The 12859-nt window shown below is 34.0% G+C and overlaps 1 non-coding gene across 1 annotated transcript; it reads left to right on the forward strand.

Moving 5' to 3' along the window:
• Positions 1–2158: 2158 nt before the first annotated feature.
• Positions 2159–2250, forward strand: Trnai-uau (transfer RNA isoleucine (anticodon UAU)). The gene is given in 2 exon segments: positions 2159–2196; positions 2215–2250. It is a non-coding gene; the product is annotated as a tRNA-Ile (tRNA).
• The last annotated feature ends 10609 nt before the right edge of the window (positions 2251–12859 follow it).

Consider the following 12859-nt stretch of genomic DNA (forward strand, 5'->3'; position numbering starts at 1 on the left):
TCTAACATTTGTTTTATTTTCTGTTTATATTTCGTCACCAGCATGGCAAGCCATAAAGCCCATGTTAGTTTTTTATTTTTTATTTCAAAGTAATTTTTTGTGCTTATATTTGAGCCTGTTTTAATTTTTAAAGGGATTCTGCACATTTACAGGAAAATATCTTTCTAACAGTATGTGTAGATTTTCCCTGCGATGCACACGAGCTGAGGAAAAAGGGTTTTAAAGAAGCATATTTGCCTATTAATATATAGATAATCTATTTTATTTTTCCATAATTATCAACACTTATTCTTCTATAAAATGAGTTGCATTTGATTTTATCCACGAGGTTGCTTTTTTATCAATGGTTGTCAAAGAACTTTGAAAAACTATTTAATAATTTTAGAATCGTATTTAGATTTACTAATTTCAAATAGTACAAGCTGAAAGTAGACCTGTTCATTTCCCTGCATTATACAACTACGTTATAGTGTTTTTTTTTCTGCGTTGATGAGTTCTATGGTGTTGACTAAATATTTCTCTCTTAATCAAGGTTAGATTTTACCAATGGTTCTTACAATTTTGGTGATAATACTAAATCAAAATTTACAAACAGATTATTACGTTCACAACACATTTAAAATATCTATAAAGAAACTAACATTTATCAACAAAACGTCATCACAAATTGGTCAGAACTAGCCTTAAAATCGTGTTCAAATTATCCATATAAACGGCAAGTCTTAAAGTGCGTATTTATTACCAATGGTTTTAATATGGGGTGAAGATGTACAAATAACATAAAGTAAACCAAAACAGACATCAAGAGTTAGTCCTACTTTTTACTTTTCATATGTTTTACATGAATACTTATCTGTCAAATAGTTACATAACATACAGTATAACTCCTACGTAACATGCTCCTATAGTATAGAGAAACTTAAGTTCAGAAATAAGTTATAAAGTGAATCATTGTCTTTTGCGAGCATTGCCTGATAGGCCAGCTCGACTCCGAACCCCAGTGGAATTGTAGCTAAAAGACTTTAGTGTTACAAAGGCGACACCAATGACCCTGCATTTACTTTTTTGTATCAGATGTTATATTCGATAAAATCTACTAGTTAATATTTGAATTTATATTATTGCTTGGTGCCTACTACTACATGAATAGTAACAATCTAAGACTTAGTTACTTTACCTCACAATGTTGTCTGACAATGGCGGCCTCAACACGTAGCTAGGATGCGGCTCATCTCACATTTGCCAAATGTGGCTTTTCTCGTACAATATTCAGAAGTTGTTCGCACAACCCTCACAGCCTTGTTGTGGTAAAGTAATCTTATTTTCGCACTGGGTTTGTTAGTTTACACTTGACTAAACACTTCATAATGACCTTTACTCTGTTCCTATAGTGTGAAAATATTCAACCATCTACCAAAACTCAATTTTAGGGGAATAAATTTGAATTCAACTAATTAAATCAAACTTTAGTGAAGTAAAATAGTATATTAACTAATTAGACAAATCTCCGAAGAGGAATATTAGAAACTTACTTCTTAACCAATACTAAAAGAAATAAAATGTTCTACAAATACAGATTTTTATGAGGATAAGATAGAAAATCGACTACTTAGAACGATTTTTACAAAAACGAAGTCGTAGCCAATCTCCACTTGCCTTGCTGGATTTTAGATTTTGAAGGAAGGCATTTGATGGATGTAATTTTTAAAAACTAACTTAACAAATTTGTTGTCGATAAACTTCCATTGTAAGTACACGTTTTGCACTTTATTTCAATTTAATACCTTTAAAATTGACAGTTTGACAAATATTTTAAAACCACCCAATCCATCTGCGCCACCCTGTATATCTTTATTTGTCTTATCCTTAAAAAGCAATGAGGAGGATTATGGAATACAAACCAAAAGTACTCAATAACAGCTAAACGTAAAAAAAGCATCAACTATTTTTACGATTTTCAAAATTGATTATGACAAAATCTTGTCTATAAAAATACTTTAATTTCAACTAAATAATAAAACTACTTTTCAGACTAAATTATGAAATTATTTTGGAAAAATTATAGCCTACAGGATATTTTAACAATTTTAATTTAATAACCCTTCAATACAAGAAAGCGTCCATGGGTTCGATTCAAAATATTCAACCCGGCCTATAAGCCCCAGTGGCGCAATCGGTTAGCGCACGGTACTTATAAGGCAGTGATCGTGAGCTATGCCGGGGTTGTGAGTTCGAGCCTCACCTGGGGCATTATTTTTTATCTCTGATTCTTAAATAGTACACGAAGGGAAGTGGGAAGATAACGTAAATATCGCACCCCTCATCCTACACTCATCTCCATTCATACTTGGCTTAAAATACCTACTTTGTATGGTCGCCAGTTCATTGAAAAGTATTAAAGTACTATTAATATTAAGTTATTCCAAGTAATATTAGATATTTCACAGTATGATTAGAACGTCGTAGTATTTCTCATGGTACTATGTTAGTCAAAATAGACAGTAATTTGTCTTTTGAACATAACACCAATTTTAACATGTAGTTTTTTTCGAACATTTTTGTAACCAAACATTAATAAACATTTGTTAAATCTTACACTTATTTCCTAACGGTCTACTTAATTATGAATGTAATGAGGACCAGAAATAGGAAGGACGTATTTTACAAGATTGCTGAGTTAAGGCAATCAAACCGGAGATGAAAACATTTCCAGATGGAGGAAATTAAGTCGTGACGTAATCAAGTCATCTGATGACGTCACTAGGGAGCGTTCTGGTGGTCAGATTGGGAAGCTCCTTAACTGTGATGATTACATATCGTCTTTACAGAGCTAAGCTAATAAACTATATACTGACGTCCTAGTTGTTATTGGTGGATCAACGTAATTTTGAGCTTAAAGTGCATAGTTTGAGAAAATTTAAATATGTCAAATATACATTAATTATTTATATTGCAGACATAGTGTTTAGATTATACTCTTTTTAAAGATAAATATGTGTAACAAGTTGACATACAAAGGAAGTCTCTATCATGTCGAATTCACGAGATATGAGCAATCATTAGGTCGCGCACTTTTACCGGGCCTCTCATACCAAACTGGATATGCACTTGCTGGGGAAGAAAGGCTCTTTTTTGTAAGATGCACTGTGATTGCTATAAACATAAATCAGCAAGTAGTAAATGATCACAAAACGCGGTTTCATGATTGTATAATAGCTTTTTAAAAAATGTTGGAAATAGTTATAATATTTGTTGATACCCTTAGATTGCATTTACCAATAGGTTTTTATGTCTTATTTATTTATTCACACGGTAAACGACATTTTTACAATAAATACAAAAAGTGACAAGTTACATTATAAATATTTGAAAGGAAGATGAACAAACAGACGAAAACACTTTTCTGCCGGTACATTGGTACCATCTTCATGCTTACTTAATTTACTTTGTGCTGTCGTCAAATTCTACTGCAAGTTGTCGTTTAAAAAAATTCCTTTTTATGTTTTCAGGAGACGATGAATACAATCGAATTGCTATTAACAGCCTAAAGATAATGCCAAGTAAAACAATCATAAGTACAATAGTGACAAATAAGAGTATTAACAACTACTGGCCAAAAAAAATATCATGCACATCCTATGAATAAATTACCTTAGCTAAAGAGATGCTAGCTTTTTAGTAAAACTGGTATCTAGCCATATTGTCAAAATGGTTACACAAACACATTCGAATATTCTATTGATAAAAATAATAAAATAATAAATAACAAATGAAATGCCTTTAAGATTTATCTGTCAATTTTCTATTCATACTATAATGTTATTAGTAAAACACCGTCATAAGAAGGTTTAATGAATTTATCTTTAGGGAAGTTGTCATATTTGTTTGTTTCCGTGTTGCGGGTTCTCTGTTAAGTGGTGATTGCAGATAGGAGAAAAGCATTACTGTATGTACAAAAGTAGAGAGGGTGTGGTTCCAACCCACTTAAAAAGATACGGAACCCGAGAACCACGCTGGAGTGTTTGGAACTCCTGCGGAAATTGGTTCTGCTTGAGGTTGTAGTATTTTGTTACACCATTGGGCTGGTAACGCCTGCCACATGAAGACAGTAACGCTTTGTTACGCTTCAGGGAAGGTTAGGCTCGCCTTTTAGAGGTTATAATAGTGTTTTTTACTCTTGACTACGATACAGACAATGATAAGTACTACCACTACTGCCAGTGGTTGTCTGTCTTAGTTATACACTAGGCTGGTAATGCCTGCGACATGATGATAGTAACCCTTTGTTACGCTTCAAGGGAGGTTAAACTCTCCTTTTAGAGGTTAAAATAGTGTATTCTACTCTTGACTACGATACAGATAATGAAAAGTACTACTGCTAGTGGTTGTCTGTCTTAGTTATACACTAGGCTGGTAATGCCTGCGGCATGATGATAGTAACCCTTTGTTACGCTTCAGGGAAGGTTAGGCTCCTTTTAGAGGTTAAAATAGTGTATTCTACTCTTGACTACGATACAGATAATGATAAGTACTACTGCCAGTGGTTGTTTGTCTTAGTTATACACTAGGCTGGTAATGCCTGCGACATGATGATAGTAACCCTTTGTTACGCTTCAGGGAAGGTTAGGCTCCTTTTTAGAGGTTAAAATAGTGTATTCTACTCTTGACTACGATACAGATGATGATAAGTACAACTGCTAGTGGTTGTATGTCTTTGTAATACACTAGGCTAGTAACGCCTGTGACATGATGATAATAACCCTTTGTTACGCTTCAGGGAAGGTTAGGCTACTTTTAGAGGTTATAATAGTGTATTCTACTCTTGACTACGATACAGATGGTGATAAGTACTACTGCTAGTGGTTGTATGTCTTTGTAATACACTAGGCTGGTAACGCCTGCGACATGATGATAGTAACCCTTTGTTACGCTTCAGGGAAGGTTAGGCTCCTTTTAGAGGTTAAAATAGTGTATTCTACTCTTGACTACGATACAGATGATGATAAGTACAACTGCTAGTGGTTGTATGTCTTTGTAATACACTAGGCTAGTAACGCCTGTGACATGATGATAATAACCCTTTGTTACGCTTCAGGGAAGGTTAGGCTCCTTTTAGAGGTTATAATAGTGTATTCTACTCTTGACTACGATACAGATGATGATAAGTACTACTGCCAGTGGTTGTATGTCTTTGTTATACACTAGGCTGGTAACGCCTGCGACATGATGATAGTAACCCTTTGTTACGCTTCAGGGAAGGTTAGGCTCGCCTGCTAAATGATGATAGGACGCCCTTTGTTGTAGCCCCGACACCCCAATTGTCTACCTCCGCTATTTATCTCCTTAGAGATTCCGCTTATCCCTTTATGCATTTTAACAATCAATTAATCTTAATATTTAATGACTTTGTCACTGTAAATAAAATGAACTCACAACTCGATGATGTGGAGGGAAATGAAGATTGATTCATTGTTAAGAATCAAGTTAGAATATTTTTTAGTGCTACAAGTGGGCAAAGCTATACAAAATTTGTTAATGTGTTAAACAATCAACTAAATTACTTAATTAATGCAAATTATCTGAAAAAATACAGAAAATTAAATTAAATAATCTTTAGTGACATTTCTGATCTTTACTACCTAGCGCCAAAAATACTTTCAGATCTTAGTACGTAATATGAAACTGAAATATTTCGTTACTGAAGATAGAGTAGTTTTAATGTAAAATAGTTTTGCTTTAGAAAAAGCATTTTCAAGGGACTACTGATTATACTGTATAGTCAATGGTTTAACCCAACAATAATTCCAAATGATCTTCTTAACTCTGAGATTCTAGAACCTATTAACATATATTTTACGCACCAACCTCAGTCATGCATGGTTATAACCTCATTAATAACGAAGTCACTACTCATTGGACGAAACACGTAACAATGGAAATCATCTAACAACGAGGTTGACGCAAAAATTCAAGGAATTATGAGTTTCGTGTTAGCCAAACTTCATAAAAGTCAGAAACATAATATAGTTTTTAGATACAATAGCCAATGTTAGAAATAATAATTTAAGATCGGGATCAAATATATCTTAAACTGTCTAGTTTATTAAATCTCATATGACTTACAAATTAAACTACCAGATCTATTAGAATATAACGTTGTTGGTACATTAAGTTTAATATATTCAAAGGGTATTATCGTATTATCTACTCCTGCAGATGGACCGTTAAGCGACCATGACTCCGTGTGTAATCTAGTGGAAACTGGCCGAACGATCTGGAAACACAGGTTGGGTCGTCGTTATGGACCTTGGTCCAACACTCACCTTTGTAATGGACCCCAGAGGAGTAATGTGCATCCAAATCACCAGTACTTGACTTGGATAACCAATATAGGCTTATTAAAAAGGCATTTGATTAATTTTAAATGTTTAGTCACGAAAATATGATTTAAACATAGGTACCAAGATTGGACCATATTCACTAATATTTTGTTATTCACTTGGTTTATTCACCAATTGAACTTTGGTGTGAGATGGGTGGGTTGCATAAACAATTTAAAGAAATTACTATCACAAAAATATCTGATGTTTGAAATTAATGGCGTTGAAAACTAAAATCTTATCTAAAGATTTTCAGAGATTAAATCATTTATAGAGTTTGTACTTGAGATTTGGGCTGATATTTCCATATCGTTTCCTGATATCCAATAAATAATATTTAATAAAAACATAGGCCTATATTACAATGTCAATTTACTGTAAACGGTTGAATGTTTTACACCTTAAGTTTTATACTTTAAAGATATATCTTAAATTTATATATGTTATGTTTTACTATGGATTAAACACTTTCCCTTACATTATCTTGAAGGACCAGCTGAATACCGAAAACAATTTTAAATAATGCTTACAAATGAAGTCAAATCGTAGAATTTTTTAAATTCAAAAATTATTTTACTAATTTCAAACTTATAACGATAAAATTGAATCACTTGTCGCAAGCTTGATGATGTTTCTTGTACTTGTATTACAACACAAACTACTGATTGTAAGCTTATGCTGTATATTTATATAATAAATACAGGGTAAAATTGAACCAACCTCAGCAAACACAACCGTTGCCGGACATCAGACAAAAAAAGTATACCATTTTACAATAGGATGAGCATACTTTTTAAATTCAATTGTTAAGAAATATTTAAAATTTCTTCAAATGTTACAAAATATAAAAATAAATTCCACAAATTATAGTTTTAACTTTCAAACGATGTATCGCGAAACAGTAAAAACAAAACGATTGAACACAATATAAACACAATTTTATGTTACAGTACAAATCAAACTCGTAAATTGGGTTACCTGCATTTATTTACAAAGACACGGCAAACATTGATTCACCTTAACACCATCACGAAAGATATTGTTGAAAATTGTTAAATGGCTTTTGATTAAAACTTTACGTGTGCTTAACTTATTGGAATCTCCCATTAAGCCATGAGGTATTAGTAGTTTGAATCTGAAAAAGAGAATTTTTGGTAATGTCCAATAGTTAGAAAGGTGGTTAAATTCGATCGAATTTGTATACATTTTATGTAGATTTTCATATTTACCTTCTTGTTGTTATATTACTCAGATTATAAACGTATATAAATTTCACCAACATTGTGGATTCGGCAACATGAATATACAGCGGAATCTCAATCTAGCCCGGAATGCGGACATTAACAACCCACTGGCGGTGGGAATTAATTAGATTCATGTCCCCAGACTAACATTGTTATGTTAAAACATCACACTGATTAAATATCATACATTCTTACGAGATTAAGTTTAATATTGTATTCATAAAACCAAATATTAGAAATTAAATTGGTATGACTTTTTGTTACGTGGGTTGAATGTGAAGTGACTTAACTACTCGTATGAGAAACATATTCGGTTTACATGGATACTTTTGTTACTTTATGTTTTTGTTACTTTTTTACGGTTGACTTTTGTACAGGCGGTTAAAGTGGGATTCAAACCCCCAGTTTGGGCATGATCAATAATATACATGGGTTATTATATTGATCGCCTGACTATCAACATGTTGCCAATGCTGATTTGATCCTGAGGAAACTCAGAAATCTTTTAACGGTTTGAAACTAGACCCAACTTTTATGTAACATAGGAGTTTTCAATAACTGGTCAACGCTACTGAAAGTTAATATGCAGAAACAGACTTGCATAACGCTGGCTAGTTTATATCAATAACCCACATTTATATGCTAAACTTTAAGTATCAGGTTTTATGAAGGGATAAACATAACATGTACGATATACCTAACAGGTGTCTATTCGATTTACAGTCCCGACAATTTGTTTGTACATCTATATATATAAAAGGCAAAGCCCTCACTGACTGACTGACTGACTCACTCACTCATCACTAATTCTCCCACTTCCCACTTACCTAAGAGGCTGAAATTTGGTACACTGATTCTTTAGGCATTAAATAGGAAAACTAAGTGGTTTTTATTCTGATCGGACTCTCGGGCTCCGCCCCAGTGGCTAACATTTTGCCAATGCTGATTTGATCCTGAGGAAACTCAGAAATCTTTTAACGGTTTGAAATTAGACCCAACTTTTCTGTAACATAGGAGTTTTCAATAACTGGTCAACGCTACTGAAAGTTAATATGCAGAAACAAACTTGCATAACGCTGGCTAGTTTATATCAATAACCCACATTTATATGCTAAACTTTAAGTATCAGGTTTTATGAAGGGATAAACATAACATGTACGATATACGTAACAGGTGTCTATTCGATTTACAGTCCCGACAATTTGTTTGTACATGTTTGAATAGAGTATGGAATTCATTTATGTAAATTCTAGTTGACATTTAGGCATACATATTCTTTAAACTATGTGGAACACCGTTTTCTAATACAGAGCTAGTTTCTCTTACCCAAGTCATCTATTATTTTTTTCACTAGACAGGTGCACCTACAGTTAATGTCCATCGGGCTAAGAAATCACCAAACAGCTAAACACAATATTGGTCACTGACGGAATTCTAACCAAAGTCTCAATAGCTTTACTAGTTCTACTCGAAGCAAAGTAGAACTAACTACAACTTTTCCTTCATCATGGAATTTAATTGTTTTGCTTAAGACATCCAGCTAATCTTAGCCAGTATAAGGCTATTGTCCTGCCAGGCTCGAAGTCCCGCACTCTAACTACAAAACAAGTACTGAAGTGCCTAGCAATTTCTTACCATCGTTCATAAAACACACAAAGATACGTATTTTCTCATAATTTAAAGAAAGTCTGTTTTAAAATACAGCGAGGATTAATCTACTTATCAATTTCGCCGATGTAACTAGTTTAGAGTTTCGCAGATACAAAGATAAAACATTTCTTGGAAGGAAATTAAGCCGAGACTTCATCACGGAGATGGTGGCGTAGAGTTTCACTCAATCGTTCTGAAAACAGCATTATTTGCTATTGTTAACTTTACATGGCTGCCATTTACTTTTGAAATACAATAACTGGTTAGATTTTAATTTGGGCATCCAACACTAAAATCTCAATCTAAAACCACAAATGTTGTGCCCCAATAAATATGAAGCATGTGAGATTTGATTCGACGATTACATGTAGAATGGACATGGCGCGGGTTGATTTCAGTACAAAGTCAAAACAAATTACTGCTTGTTGTGTACGAGCGCAACGAATTAACTCTAGACAATATTAAGTCAATTGGCAGTTGGTGGTATGTGAACCCGGGGCGGGCATCAATTGCGCCGACTGACCTGAGTCAGGTCATACCAAGAACAAAACAACCTGCGCAGAAACGAAAAGATCACGTGGTTCGCTCCGGTAGGTGTGGCGTACCCTTCAAACCTGTGCGGCTCGAAAAGGCCCAGGGTCACAGACAATGGAATAAACCTTAATATAAACATTAAAGTATTATATTGTCTGTGCCCAGGGTTCTGTTGTTTCTGGGATGTCGAGTATGCCTGAATTGCGCCAACTACTCAAGGGAGCGACCCGATACGTCGGATGAACTGCTCCAAGTGGCGGCCCTCTTTGAATTGAGTAGGTTAGGTTAGTTTCGGTTAGGTTAGGTTAAGTTAGGTTAGGTTAGTTTAGATTAGGTGAGATTAAGTTAGGTTAGGATAGGATAGGTTAGTATGATACGTAAACAAGGATATTCCTTCTGTCGGCAACTTACCCCTACCTGGCTTGGGCTTGGTACAACTAAGGAACATTTTTGGGACCCTTTGAGGGCTTGGCGCAATTAAGGAGCACTTTGGCGCAATTAGTGCAGACCAGGACCTGAACCTCCGAGTCCTGTTGTCTAATCACAAGAATAGTCGAAGCAAAGTAGAACAAGAACATTTCCTTTCAGCATGGAAATTTCATTATGTAATTGTTTTCTCTTAAGAAACCCAGCTAATCACCTAGGTATATGGCTATTATATTGTATATTAACACTAATCTTCTCCTCCTAATATGGAGCTGTAAGATATCATTTAAAGCAATGTACATCATGGGTAGTTATAATTATATACGTTCGCATTTGCTTATAGTAATGTAGGCATTTCCTAACACGACATTTACATTAAAGCATGATCACGTCCTATTACGGCGCTCGAGTCTCCGACATTATTAATTAAGATCTAGTTAGCTGTCAAGTAGGTTTAGGCGAGTTATTGCAGCAGTATTACAGGGCCTCTATCTGCCTCCTTGTAGACAATGTATGTTCGTGTGACACTTGTTACACAAAGTGTCTTAAAATAAATGTATAAAACTGAAAAATAAAAAAAAATAAAAAATATAGATACTTGTTAGAATCGATCATGGATCTAATTCTTTTCCTTTGATAGAAAGTGTAAATTAGGTTAACTTATAGTTTAAAATACGTAATTTAACTTAAAATAGCCAAATTTAACCCAGTAGTATATCAATGAAATATATACTAAGAATATTATAAAAAAAAATTAGTGACGGAATCGTCTTGAAAATAATGCAGAAACACTGAAGCCACGATAAGTATAGTTTCGCACCGAGAACCATTTGTAAGAGAAACAATCAGATTATGTTTACAATAGGCACCTGATATTTGTACAAAACATGGAAAATAGTCTTATTGTTCATACTGCTTTTCTATGTTTCAATCTTTAGTTTATCATACAATTTTATCGAATTTCCCTCTAGGGAAGTAGTTATTATCAAAAGTCAGTGCGATTACCGTAAGTGGCACGGCAAGACCTGAATACGGGACCAATATACGATAACTTGGGTAATTTTTGTCTGAATTCCATGAAATTTGGCTCGAAGATGTAGGGCGGAATTAACTTGGATGACTTCACGAACCAGCATGATCGGACTATGGGAACGGGGCTTTTTCGGGGATTTTAAGGGGTAAAAATTTTCTCATTTTGACCCAGAAACCTGAAATTTTCCAATTTCTCTTTAACCCATTTCAAGGAGCTTAAAAACAAATAATTTAGTATATAGAAGTGTTTTTACGGTTATTGGATACGGAGAAAATTAAAAAAAAGTTAATTTAAAATTCCTATGTTATGCTTATGGAGAGTATAAGTAAACTATTGTAGTTTGCTTGTTTATAGATATACTTTGATCAAACTTGGCAAATTTGTTTATTTTATACTAAGCTATTAATATTTCACAAAATACACACTTAATTATCCTCCCTGTAGCAGCAAACCTAGGTAATTGATAAACCAAATGTAATTTAAAAAGATTTAATTGAAAATCCATTCAGGCAAATGGACATTCGCTTAGTCTGCAAGTTTGCTGCTGCGGGGGTATTTTACGGTAACGTATACCTAGAGTATAGTGGCGGTAGAGCTGTAGAGAGTAGTTGCCGAAAACATAGCTTCAATTGTTAGACGATCAATAGGAATTACTATAATACGTACAAGTATGTTTAATTTACGCTTACACAGCTACATCGGTCGCCTCCAGTACTTACTACTCGCGTTGTTCATCATAGGCCCTTCCACATATGATATTGGCGGAAAGTACATTTAATCGTTCAAAGAACATCGGGAATTGCAGTAAAAAGTAAATCATCTCTTTGATCTATAACTGGCCATAACGAGAACACCAGCTCTTTGTCCTCCGAAGCTTTGATCATGAAAGTTCTTTACTCTCTGTAGTACTTTCACAATCACTTTTGCCTTATTTAGGTTCATCTCATGAGATCTACCAACTAGTATAACACTATTTTGTAGATGAATATTAAATTGTGGTGAGTTGGAATACTACAGCATGATTGTGGTGATAATATCATATCTCTACAATCATCTGTAATTTTGTAGAATATCGCAAATATATCGGCTAAAACCTTACGTATATGATCCAATTAAAAAAATACTCTTGTTACGGAAAAGCTAAGCTAATACATGTTTTTATCTTTGCTGAAATAGACATAACAAAAATGGAGTTTGTACCTTATTTTAACTTATGCAGAAAATTCTGCATTATTAAGTATAGCACTTCTGCTACACAAACGCATACTTTTAGCAATCCTTCTGTGCCATGACTAAATAAGTAACGTATCGGGGTGTATAAATATATTTCCAATTATTTTTTATTGCAGATCGGGCTATCACATCCTAGTAAATTAATGTCGTAGATACTGATTTTAAGTAAAATATCCCATAGATGTTCCTCAAAAACGTCCGCATAACAACTAGTTGTTCAGATCGAGCTGACTGATAAATACATACAGGTGGTGGTCTACACGTTTAAACAGAATTCACGATTTATGTAAGAGATATCGCGCCTTTACACATGCATTTGTCCTACACATACCGACTTATGTTTTACTCTGAAAAGTATA

This window comes from Macrosteles quadrilineatus, unplaced genomic scaffold (assembly GCF_028750875.1).
Source record: "Macrosteles quadrilineatus isolate MER2022 unplaced genomic scaffold, UCM_ALF_1.0 Scaffold_3__2_contigs__length_128488019, whole genome shotgun sequence".
NCBI lineage: Eukaryota > Metazoa > Arthropoda > Insecta > Hemiptera > Cicadellidae > Macrosteles > Macrosteles quadrilineatus.